This window comes from Microcaecilia unicolor, chromosome 1, assembly GCF_901765095.1.
Source record: "Microcaecilia unicolor chromosome 1, aMicUni1.1, whole genome shotgun sequence".
NCBI lineage: Eukaryota > Metazoa > Chordata > Amphibia > Gymnophiona > Siphonopidae > Microcaecilia > Microcaecilia unicolor.
In genome coordinates this window covers 671,665,407-671,679,065 of record NC_044031.1, presented here as the reverse complement: position 1 = coordinate 671,679,065, position 13,659 = coordinate 671,665,407, and the positions used below count along the sequence as shown (strand labels likewise).

Here is a 13,659-nt window from a genome sequence, read left to right as displayed (position 1 = left end):
AGCCTCCTGACTCCTTCCACCTTTTGTTTTATCCTTATTCTCAGGCACAGTGAGATGGAGAGATTATGTACGGAGCACTGAGTGTGACTCATTTTGAATTTTGGGACCAGCAACAGTTGAAGAGCTCTGGCAGCCACAGGAAGCCAATGTAATTACACAAGTTGATTGCCTGTCCTACCCCAACTTTTCTCTTCTGAATTTGTACATAGAAGGTGATGGTCCATTTTATTTACTGCATGCATTTGATATACCTCCAGAGACGTACACATATTTTGATGGGTTCATATTTGTCTTCCCTCATTTTCTTTTAAAATTTGAAAGGGAGGCAGGTAGGGTTTTCAATGCTTTACCAGCTCTTCTTTTGGCCATACGAGTCCTCTCCATGTCCACACTGACGTCTCCATGAAGGCTGGTGTGTGTCTCATTTTTGTTAATGTAGGTGTGCCTTGGACTTGGGGAAGCACTTACTAATGAACCCTGAAATCAATTTTTAACACTTCTACAATGGACCACAAAGATAGGGACCCTTGGAAATCTCTGGGCTGATGCTTTATTTTTCTATTCCATATTTATGAAATATTTATCTACACTTCTTTCCTGCCAGCTCTAGCAAATGCTAATCAAGATGGATTGCATAATCAAGCATAAAAAGGCAATAAGGCTTAAAATTAACATTAAAAGCATAGCAAGAAATATGACAGCACAGACAACCTATTTGGATACTTCCCCATCACAGAAACATAGAAGGTGATGACAGATAAAGACCACATGGCCTTTCCAGTCTGCCCATCCATATCAATCAAAGGCAGCTGCAAACAGTAAGGTCTTAAGAACAATTGAAACTTACAACAATTCTTCCCAACCCTAAGACAAGCAGATAATTTATTCCACAATTTAGGTCAGGCAACCAACCAAGCAGCTTTCTGTGTAGTAACCAAACACTGCGCAACCAAGGGAATCAAATAACCCAGCACCTGAGAGGTCTGAACAGTGCATAAGGAATCATATATATAACTTGGACTGCATCCCTGTATGGCACAAATGAACATGCCAGCATACCTTAAAGCTAACTCTTTGCTTGTCAGGTAGCCAAAGTATCCTTTCTTACTTTGAGGTAATTTGCTTCCATGGGCTATAGTTTATAAGCAGCCTTATTGACACCATCTAAACCACCTGCAGGGCACAAAATATTACCCTACATGGACTGCATCCCTGAATGGAATTCATGAGCATGCCATCATACCTTAAAGCTAACTCTGTGCTTGACAGGCAATCACTGTGGTCTCTCTTACTTAGGGGTAATTTTCTTCCATGGGCTACAGCTTATAAGCAGCCTTATTGCCACATTATTGCTGGAGGGCTCCAGAAGCCAAATAAAAACCATGAAAGGGACTTTCTGGTGATTTCAACAGAAAATGACTACTTGATCATAGAGCCCCCAGCAGATGGCCCGTATTTGTAAGCAGTTCCCTGAAATCCAACCCTGATTCACTGAGATTCTCACTGATGGTGGTGGTGAAATCTTCAGGCTGTAATATGTGATGCTGGGTAAGAAGGTATGTGATTTGAAGACCTTTTTACAACTGCTGGGCTGAGATGATGAGGTGGGATTGCATGGTGTAATCATGGACGTGGCTACTGGATGTAGGGACATAGAGGATGCTGTGCTGTTTGGGGAGACCGAAGTGGAGGATGACAATGGCAGTAGAGCAGCACTCACCAAAATGGATCTGTGGAAGATGTTTACTGATTTATAATGAGAGATTAAACAGAGGTTGCTGACTAATGCTCAAGAGTTCAAAGGCCTGCTAAACAAACTATGCTTAGGCCTTGACGATCTGGGTCAGAGGGTGGAGTGGCAGCCAGAGGAGCAGGAGGACTCAATGGGCAGTTTAAAAGCCCAAACTGAAAAGCTGCAACAGAAGATGGGGACTCTGATAGAGAAACTTCAGGACTTAGAGAATCATTCCGTGGGATCCCAGAGGTGGAAGCTGATGTGACCATTGTGCAACAATTATGTGCAGAAATTTTTGCATTCAGGCCCAAGGGGCAGCAAGCAGACAGACCAATAAAGGTTAAAAGAGCATACTGAATCTTGGGCTCTTGATGAGGAAACTTTCCACATGATATATTGGCCTGTCTTCATGCCTACTCAATTAAAACCACATTGCAGAATAAGGCGTAGAAGATGGAACACATCAAAGGGCAAAGGACTTAGACTGATGTGTATGATGACATCTTTGCAGAGAAAGAAGTTACCATGAAACTTCAGGGTAAAAATGTGTATCATTGGATTTTCCCCCTTAGGCCTGCAGTTTACGGTAAGTGGCATGACCCATCAGCTGAAGATGCTGGAAGACGCAAATAAATTGCTGACAAGAGTAGGTCTAATGCCAGACACAGCATGCAGTGCTCTCAAGGCTAAAGTGATGTTGGAGATTCCTCCCCACTGGTAGTTGAGTCTTTGGGGACGAAGGGAGACAAAACACTGAAGGGACAGTTACTGGGAATGAAACCAGTCAAATAATTGGACCCTGCTTGGAAGGCAAAGCAGATGGTACCAATTATAATGGGCCCTTGGTTGTGTCACCATAATGAAGTCTTGTTAGGATTCTCTCGCTTCCTTGGGGTAGCTGTACCGTAGGAAACAGCAAACCAAAAATACTACAATCCTGATCCCAATCTAGTCCGAGATTCCTGTCCTTCTTAGCAAAGTACTTCTCCCAACAAAACAAAAAATCAAAAGAAAGTTCAAGAAAAGCTGGCTGTAATGTCCTTGGAGCAAACAACCCCCCAACATTAATTCTTAGTATATGCAGTTCTTTTAAAATCCTCAATGCTTGTTCATTTCACAGTTCACAAACCCCTCAAAAGAAACGGAAGAGTGCACCTCACCCTTCCCCCATCAGGTAAAGTTCTTGCAGCAATCAGTTCTCTCTAATTCTCACTGTTCAGCAGAGCAAGAAACTCAGGATGAGTTTAAACTCCCTCCCTCCGGAAGGCACAGCTCTGTTCGGCATAGATATAGCAAAACAAAAAAACAAAGCACAGACGAAAGCTGCTAGTTAAAAGTTCACTTGGAATCTTCCAATTATTTGATAAATTTCACACACCTTTAGATAGACCAGCGTCTCTGTAGCTGAATCTTGTCCCTCCACCCTCACTGGTTCTACCTGCTGGTATGGTGTGAATTAATAATTGTCTCCAGACAGTTGAGCGCTGACCTGCCGGTTTAATTCATTCTGCAGCGACTTCCATTTCCTTCCTGTTTTCCAGGAAAGAGTAACTCTGAAGCAGTCTGAAGCTCTCTCGGTTCAACCCAGTCCATCTCAACTTCCTCACCTCCCATCTCAGCGTCCTTGTCAGCCTATGTAGGTCCTTCCCTCTCACAGCCTCGATGTAAATCTATAATATATTGTTTAGTGAACCAGGGATACTGGGCTAATTCTGCATCCTGGCCTGTCCCCACGGACTGACACTTGGGCTTTCGGGGAGTGACTATAGGGTTGTGTCCCCTTTCCTTCCAGGGCCATTCTGGGTTTCAAACCTCCCTTGTGGTTCTGTCCCTGGACAGGTGAGAAGAGGAGTCAAATCTGCTACTGTTTTGTTTGTTCTGTTGGAGCTTGGTCTCTGAGCCATTACATAATGTACTTGATAATATCAGACATGTTGGATGAAGAACTGACCAGCATCTCAGGGTATGTGTATATATAAGAGTAAAAGATATGGGAGGAGTAGGGCAGGAGGGAAGGTAGCGAGGAAAGGTAGGGTTGGACAATGAATCAGTGAAGGAATATGTGGGGAAGAGGAGGGTGGGATAGATAGAAGGATAGTGTGGTGCATTTGTGAGCAGATAGTCTGTGTCCAGATGATGTAGGGAAAGAAAGTGGGGAAGAGTCATAAAGACGGTGGTAGTGGTGAGAGCATGGGTGTCAACTTGGACCAGATATTTTGCAATTGTATCTGTAGCACATCCATGACTAGAAGAGTTGTGACTTGGAATATGGGAAGATTGGGTTCCCCTATTAAACGGAAAAAAGTATTGAGAGCCTTATGAAGGCTGCAGGCAAGAGTGGCACTTCTCCAGGAAACACATCTCAATGATATTGAAAATGCAAAATTGAAAAGAGAGTAGGTAGGGAAATGGCAATATTTCTTTGAGTCCTGTAAGTAGGAGAGCAGGCGTCACCATTTTGATCTATAGTTCCATTCCAATCATGGAGCAGAGAGTTCTTAAGGAAACAGTACATCAATGGGTAATAGTGCAGGGGGAGGTCTCTGGAGAGAAGTTAGTACTGGTAGTGTTGTAGGCTCCAAATTAGTCTTTTTTTCTCTAAATTGTTAAAGGTGGGGGAGGGTCAGGGAGAAGGGTGGAATTTCAAATGTTTTATAGACTGTACTGAACGATCACTTGTTTGCCCCAAATATCCCCATAATAAACGATTTTATAAGAGTTGCTATATTTGAAGAAAAACAAATATATATTGCTACATGCTGAGTAGAGGCTCAAAATGGTAGGATAAATTGACCCTTTTACAAGGCAAGAAAAGTAGGTAGAAAATAACATACAACTGTGGTGTGACTACTTGATGACAGTCTTACCCTAGAAGATCCTAATGCTTTTTCAGGGAATCATATAGTTAACAGCCTATATTTGTTTAAATAATAGAGACATCTACCAACAGCTCTGAAACTTAAGACAACTTGTTATCATTCTATCATTAGATTAACTTGTTTGATTTGTCACCCCAAATGTCAAGTACAGTACATGTTTCTGTTAGGAAATCAATCCACAGTACACCTCAGGGAGAATATGGTACAAGCTTCGCAGAAGAGTGGCATGAACACATTTATTGAACAAAATATATCACTCCAAACAATCGATCCTTGTAGTAGAAAATAGGGTGGTATTTTACACATCCACAGTAATAAGCAAAAACCAATAGAAAGAAAAAAACATCAAACCCTCCACCTCAATCAAGCCCACAATATAGGAGAGAAACCCAAACAGAAAATTTAGGGAAGAAAAAATTCCATAAATATATTCAACAAAAGAAAAGAACACTTAGTCAGAAGGGTGGTATGGAAACTTTTGACCCGTTTCAGTCCAACTGCAGACCGTAAAAGATGAACATCCTGTCCAGATATGTAAATGTGTCAAGATTCTTGGTACAACAATTTTCATTATTTTGTGTTTTTTTTTTTTGTTCTAGCTATACTCGATTGTCCTGAAATGCCACAATCACAGCCCCTGGTTTGATTTTTCTAGAGTTTGTGGTAAGAATTGGCAAAATTTGTAGCAAGTGACACATTTTCATAGATTTGCATAAATTTCCATATTAAATTAAGCAACCTTTACGAATATTTTATCCAAATGTCATTTTCTGGTATTTCTTAGGTGCTCAATTAATTTTATCTTCTTTTCTAGAAAGGGATTTTAGTGATTGGTACTGGGAAGGGAAGGAATCTGCAAAATTAAAAGGGAGTGGGGTATCTCAGAGGAAGACAAAGAAGAGGGGATCTCAAGAAACATGTGAATAGGGGATGGAAGGATGAAGAGGATGTATTGAAGGGGTGGATAGGGAGAATTGTGGCGTACTAAAAGGAGAGGGATGGGGATGAAGGGGAGGAGAAGAGTAGAAAGAGGATCCAGGACCTCGGATCTTTGAGTCATATTATATAGATTATTCAAAATATGAAAGCCATATGGGATCCCAGAGATGTCAGAGTAAGTACGGCAATCAAATAAGAGGTTCAATATTATAGAAGGTAAGAAATTTATCGAGCTGTATGGACTTTGTGGTCTTTTATCTTCAGTCATACTCTTTATTTCTTCCTATCATTTTAACATTGCTACCAATTTGTCTGTCTACATCAGGTTTTGAATGTACTCTTCTCAGAATCACACTAACAAATAGGCTCTAATTGCACTATTACCCTGTTGCCATGCCTGTAATTTCTGTCAGAGTAGGAGCTTCAGGTGACAGCTCTGTCTATTACAGCTGCTCTGGGATGTGCCAAGCGTTCAGCACAGCAAGTGTCAGATGTCAGCAGGGTACAAGATATCAATCAGCAGCTCTGACAACCTGGTATTCAGACATCCATAATACAGCATCCTGAAATTTCAGACTGCTGGAAACCCTGTGTCTGAAAGATGTGTGGTTAAACATGAACAAAAAGGTTTTTATAGGTAACCTGTATTAATAATGCTTTTAAACAGTTGATCAGTATATCCTGCAAGTTATCAGGAAGCTCTCCAATAGACAGCTTTTTATAAAAACAAAAACATTTTGCATCTGATGCTTTACAAAAGTTATGTCAGTCTAGCCAGGAACAGTTGAGTGAAACATTACTGTATCTTCAATTACATTTGGATTTAGCTTTGATAATTTTTGATTTGTGGCTTGCTCAATTAGGTGGAAGTGCAATCCAGTCAACTCCTTTACATCCACTGTACAAAAAGAATTGGTTACTTTGAGAAAAGAGTGGTTTGAAATACATTCATGGAACAGTAATACTTATTTAGTATGTAATGCATAATATACTTTGACTCTATTTTCACAAGATATGGTAGTGGAGGATAATCTGAACAATGCTACTTATCATCTAGGTTACTTATATGTTTAATTTAATTGCTGATATAGGGAATTTCTTCCTTTGGATTCTCATTTTATTATTGACTGAATATTGCCTTATGCTTATGGGATGTTTATTGAAGAAGAATTTTTAGATCTTTGGAAATGTATTAATTTTATCAAACGATATTCTGTATAGCTGCAATTTGGGAACAAATGGGAGGGAATAGGGAATCGGAATCATTTTTATTCCAGTAAGAGGTGAATCTGAATGTTATGGGGCAAAACATTTTTTACCATCGGGATTTTCTTCTTCCTTCAGACCCAAAGGCCTTGGCTGTGTTTGTTCCTGTTCTGCATCCTTCTCCTCTTTAGCCTACATATCATTGTTGCCTGATTGAAATTAGTTACAAACTGAGGGAGAGATTAGGAAGCGATACTAACATCTCATTGTGTTGGGATTTGTTATGGAGAGTAATTTTTACTGTTGCTGCTTTAGTTTGTGATGTAGTCCGATCTGCTTCCTACTAGGAGTAGGGGATAGTTAGGCTACAGTAGGGATTTATATTGCTGTTTTGTCTTTATATTTTATGATGATGTTTGGTTATTATGTGTGGGTTAGGGACAGAGTATCATTTTGATGCTACTGTTTTCTTTTTTGGCCTTGTGCTAATGTTAATATTAGCGTGTGGCCATTATAAAAAGCTAAATTTAACAGGCGCTAAGGGCACCTGTGTTAAGTCAGCATTATTCAGATAGTGTGAGCTACTGTCAGCATGCTAGCTGAATAGTTCTTCCATGCCCAATCTCCACCCCAACATGCCTCCTCTTCCCCTCCAAAAGTTTAAAAATACCACACGCTTTGCGTGTGCAGATGGCAAAACTAATGCATTAGTGTCTAATGCAGCTTAGTCAAAGGGCCCCTTAGTTTGCAGGGCAGTCGGTTCCAACTTCATAGTGAGAGTGGAGGTAGTGTCAGGCGTTAGTTGGAATTTGTTACATTTTTATTTTTGTATTAGACCTATTGTAGCAAATATTGGGGATGATTCTATATATGGCGCCTAAAAAAATCGGCACCAAAATCAGTGCCTACTAAGTGTATTCTATAATCGGTGCCTAGATTTAGTTCATATTTCAGTGCCTAAATCTATGCACATCCATTTATACCAAAAAGAACTTGGCATAAATCCCTGCATGTAGATTTAGGCACACTGAGCCATATTCTATAACTAGGCGCATACATTTTGGAATGCCCATTTCCCCGCCCATAACCATGTGTCATATCCCCTACTGCAACGGCGTCCTCAAGCAGGGCGGAGTTCTGTTGCAGGGCTGCTGGGCTCCGTCGCAGCGTGCACTTCCACCTCCTCGGGCGGCGCAGCCTTTTCCCATTCAGCGCCTCCTCTCTGTGACGCATCGCGTGTTGTCTTGGCGCCTCTCACCTCCCTGGATTCTGGTCCGCTGGGGATTGGTGGTCTGTTTTGTGTCTCCTCCCACATTGCCCCACCTGGCCTATCAGGATGCTCCCTTCCCCTTGCTCCTCTCTTACTGGCTTTCGGTTGTTCCGTCCTCCTCTCTCCCTATGGCAGCTCCCTCTCACCTTGCTAGGCTCCTGCTGACGTAAGACGCCAGCACTTTATCTGCTGCTCTTTCCTTGGGCTCCATGCTTCGGCTTCTACTTTTGTGGGGGTTGCTTGCTCAGTAGTGTGCTTCTCTTCTACTGGTTCTTCAATACTGACTCTGATCTTACCTGGATTACACTTGCCTGCTGCCTGCCTGTGAACATTGCTTGTACCTGGATTACTCTTGCCTGCTGCCTGCCTGTGAACATCGCTTGTACCTGGACTACTCTTGACCGCTGCCTGCCTGTTGAACATTGGTTGTACCTGGATTACTCTTGCCTGCTGCCTGCCTGTTGAACATTGCTTGTACCTGGATTACTCTCGCCCATTGCCTGCCTTCGGGGGCGTCTCATCGTGCTCAGTAGTGCTCCACTTGGCACAAGAACTCATAAGCTTGACAGTAAGCCAAAGCCATGAGTTCGCCGGACAAACCCGAACTGTCAGACCTGACCCAGGTTTCTCCAGCAACAACAGGCCCAGCTAAACCGACTGTCTGGAATCTTACAGGATGTGTGTTCCCAGATGTCCACTCTCCAAACTCAACGTCAACCACCTGCTGCCCCATCTGGGTCCATTTTTCCTACTCCTGGGTTGCGGCTTCCGGAGCCTCCTCGGTTTGATGGTACTCCTTCTGTTTGTCGGGGGTTCCTTGAGACGCAGCCCAGGGCTTTTTCCTTCGACAGACTCAAAATTACTTATATAATTTCCCTGCTCTCCGGATCCGCCCTGGCTCAGGCCTCTCCTGTCTGGGAGCAGCGAGATCCACTCCTCTCTGACCTGGGGGAGTTTCTTCATCGTTTCAGGTTAAGTCTTTGACGTGCTGGGGCGTCCCTCCTTGGCAGCCGGAGAACTCTTACGGATTAAACAAGGCAGCAGTTCTGTAGGGGCCTATGCGGTATGCTTTCAAACCCATGCCTCCGAGTTGAGATGGAACCAAGAGGCTCTTTTTGGCAGGGGTTAAATGGTCGAATTAAGGATGAGTTAGCAGGCCAGGAACTCCCGACTTCTTTGGATGCCCTCATTACCTTCTGTGTCCGTCTCGACATCCGGTTCCAAGAGAGGTCACAGAAACATTCTGCTCAGCGCCCCCCCCCCCCCCCCACAGAGGCCTTCTCCTCGGATGTCACGCCATGGTTCCCCTAAAGGAGCGATTGGCTCCTCTTCTGGGGGTTCTGAAGAGCCGATGGTTATCGGTTGACATCGTCTCTCTGAGCAGGAGAGGACTCACCGTTGGAACAATCGACTCTGTCTGTATTGTGGACAGGCTGGTCATTTCGTGAAATTTTGTCCTAATAAACCGGGAAACGCGCAAACCCAGGGCCTTTGAAAGGGGTGGCTCTGGGTCGATTATCACCCCTTCCAGATAATCTGGTTTCCATTCCTATTTTTCTGCGATGGAAGGAACTTTGTGTTAGCACTTTAGCCCTGATTGATTCAGGAGCCAGAGGGAATTTTATTGACACCAGCCTTCTAGCCCAACTAGGGACTCCTTCGATCCCCTGTAAACCTATGTTACAGGTGACCTCCATTCAGGGATTGACTCTATCCCACTCCATTACCCAGGTCACGTGACCATTAATGATGTAAGTCGGAATTCTACATCAAGAAGAGATCCAACTCTTGGTTCTCCCCCAGGCCATCCATCCTGTCATTCTGGGCCTGCCCTGGTTGCAACAGCACACACCCAGTATCAACTGGACCACAGGTGATATCAGCAGATGGGGTTCCCAATGTTTTGCTTCATGTCTTAGACCAGTGGACTCTCCCATGAAGACTATTTTGGCCCTTCCCAGGGTTCTCTGCCCCTGGGGGCTCAACTTCCGGGGAACAGCGGTCACCGGGGGTTGCTCGTCCACCAAGCAGGTTATGGGGGCATCTCATCGCGCTCAGCAGTGCTCCACTTGGCACAAGAACTCACAAGCTTGACACCATGCCCCTTTTTGCCTGCATTAGAAGTTCAGCGCACATCGTTACAGAATACGCTTAGTTAGTGACTTGTGCGCCTAAATTCTAATCAGTGCTCATTATTTCTTGTTAAGTACTGTTATCAGCGCTCATTAGCTTGTTAAGAATCCATGCCGAATTCAGTGCAGATCTCTAGGCGCACTATATAGAATCCAGGGGATTGGGTGTAAGCCTGTTCTGCAGATAAACCAGTATCAGACTGAATTACGGGGCCCAAAGCAGATTATAAATTACAGGGCTGAAAGCAGATTACATTATAAAACATTATATACCCAGTGAGGTTAATATTCAGCCACATGGTCAATGTATAATTTGAAATGTCTAAATTAGATGTTTTCATTTTGTACATATTTTGGGTAATGCAATCTGCTTAAGCAGTGCCACTGAATATCCATTTTTAAATTTAACTGTGAAAGTTACTTTGTGTGGGACACCTAGACACACATTTGGTCTGTACTTAATAGCAGTGATTACTGTGTTTTTTTTAACAATGGCTTTGGTGCTAAATATAAATACATAACTGTCACTGCTGTCAGCTAAACATATAGCAGTGATATTCAGCTTATTTCTTGGTTTAAAGTAAACTGTATAGTTTCCTAGAGCCACCATGTCTTAATTGTATGTTGTTGTTATGTCCTTTGAATGAATGCATTCTTTCCTTTTTTAATGGATTTCCTTTAATTTTATTTATTTTATACATTTTTAAAACCACCTTACCCTTTTATTAGAAAAGGCAGTATATCAAGTTTTATATTTAAATCTGTTTATTCTGGAACAAGACATAATGTGACACATCAACTAGATACATCTACTACTTCAACCGTACATCATTGCAATGATTGCATAACTTCCAGCTGTCTATACAATAATCATCCTGCTCCATACATTTTCCTTTTTCCCCCCCTTCCTCTATCACCCCTTTCCCCCCCAATCCCTCCCTATCCCTCCCTCCCGTCCTCCCATACCCTCCGAGACTACTTTACACAGTACTTCTCTATCCTCCCTCCGTAGCATTATTTTAAATTATTGTAAATTATTATAGATTTAACAAATGTCCCCGTGCTGCTGGTGTTAGTGTTTGCCAGAATGGTGCCCATCTCCGTTCAAACTGCTGTCCTCTTTTATTGTCCAAGTGGACTACATCAATTCTCTCCATTCTCATTAACATTATCATCTGAGTTCTCCATTGTTGTAGTGTTGGAGCCCTTGATGCCATCCATTCCAGCAGGATCACCTTTTTGGCTGCAATTACCGCCCTGTTTGTAAATTCCTTGAGTCCTTTGGGTTTTGGGGCCACAACTTTGACGTGACCAAATAATAATTTGTAATCCTGAAGCCAGCGAGTGCCCCACATCTGTGATATGTTTGCTAACAGTTGTCTCCAAAATTTTGCAATATGCGGGCATGTCCAGAACATATGTCCCAACGTGGCCCCAACATGGTTGCATTTAGGGCATTCCCCTGCCGGGGACAGACCCATGTGGAATGCCCGTCTAGGGGCTATATGCATTCGGACTGCAAACTTATATTGTAGTTCCCAGCACCAAACAAAGCCTGTAGATTTCTTCAGATTCAGAACATGAACTTTGAAGATGTTTGTTGATAAGGTCGCCCCTAGTTCGTCTGACCAGGCCTGAGCTAGCCTTTCATAAGGCAGCTCTGCTGCAGTATCCCGGATGTGTCTATGGTATAGCGACAAGGGAACCTTTTGTTGGGCAGATAAGGAGTATGCTGTGGCCAGTTCTTCTTGTACGTCTTCAGCCAAATTCTGCCATTTTAGGCTGTCAATGTAGTGTTTCAACTGGCCATAATGAAAGAGATCTGCATTTGGGAGAGAATATTTGTCTTGCAGTTCCTGAAAGGTCATCAAGCGTCCCTGTTCGTTTATGATCTGGTATACATATTGTATTCCTCGCCGTTGCCATCTCTTGAAGATCTGATACATATCTCCTGCTGGGAAAGCTGGGTTTCTTGTTATGGATAAGAATGGAGTTGCTCCCGCGTTGAATCTATGGAGTTTGCAGACCCATCGCCAAACTTTCTTTGCTGTAGGCATTATCATTGATCGTCCAAGTTCATATGGCAAGGTTCCTCCTGTTTCATGTAGTATACAACTAAAATGTACATTGTCCGTCAAAGCTAACTCCAGTGACGTATCCGAGAAATCTTGCGTGTTCCTATACCAATCTGCTATGTGTCTCATCCCACTTGCAATTGTCATTTGCCTAATGCTTAGAAGGCCTAAGCCTCCATATTCAACAGGCACTTGTAATGTCCTCAAAGGGAGTCTCGCCTTTTTCCCATTCCACAGAAACTTTTGCAATTGCCTGTTAAGTTCCCTCTCATCCCTATGTTTCAAGTATAATGGCAGAACCTGAAATACATACAACCAGCGGGGTACTATTGCCATATTATATAAGGCAATTCTGCCCATCAATGATAACGGGTATCCCTGCCATGTAATCAGTCTGTCTTTTGTATCTCGTAGCAGCTTTTGGACGTTACTATCATAAAGATGGCTCAAGTTCTGTGAGATATATACTCCTAAATATTTCAGAGGCACCCCCTCTACCAATACTGGTATCTCCCCTCCTCCCCCTTCAGGTGGTGTCCCATGTACTAGGAGTGCCTGTGACTTCTGTCTATTCAGCACAAACCCGGAGAGCCTCCCGTAGGACTCTATCTCTTGTAATAGTGCCGGTACTGAGGATCTAGAGTTTTTAAGAAGAACTAATAAGTCATCTGCGAATGCCAATGTTTTAATTGTGGTATCTCCTACTTCTACCCCCATGATGTCTGTCCTGAGGCATAGTCTCCTTAACAGTGGTTCTAGGGACAAGATAAATAAAAGTGGTGAGAGCGGGCAACCTTGACGTGTCCCCCTAGCTATATTGAATGATGGTGTTTTTATCCCATTAACTAACACTGCAGCTGTTGGATCCGTATATAATACTTGGAGTGCCCGAACAAACCATCCCTGAAATCCCATAGTCTGTAGGGTTGCAAATAGATAATCCCAGTGTAGCTTGTCAAAAGCTTTTTCTGCATCCAGGCTGATTGCCAAGGATTGTTGTTCAGATCTCTGGCATGAGGCCATTCCTATTAGTAGTCTTCTGACATTTCCTACTATTTGCCTCCCTTTAACAAAGCCTACCTGTTCTGAGCTTATCACCCGGGGCAATATCCTAGAAAGGCGGTTTGCCATTATCTTTGATAATATTTTTAAATCAACATTTATTAAGGATATCGGTCTGTACGAGTCTGGGAGTTCCTCTGCTCTACCTGGTTTCTTTATAAGAACTATTAGGGCTTCATTGGCATGATCCGCCACCTGTCCCCGCTGTACTGCCTGTTCGTAATTTAATATCAGTGGCTTAACTAACTTGGCACTTAACAATTTGTAAAACTCTCCCGTCAGTCCATCTGGGCCAGGCGCTGAATTTAATTTTAAGGTCTTTATGCATTCCTGTACTTCCCTGCCTGTGACTGGACCATTC

At 42.9% G+C, this 13,659-nt stretch overlaps 1 protein-coding gene across 1 annotated transcript in view; it reads right to left on the bottom strand.

Moving 5' to 3' along the window:
• Window positions 1–13,659, bottom strand: part of SCAPER (S-phase cyclin A associated protein in the ER) — a 960,370-nt gene that overhangs the window by 293,086 nt on the left and 653,625 nt on the right.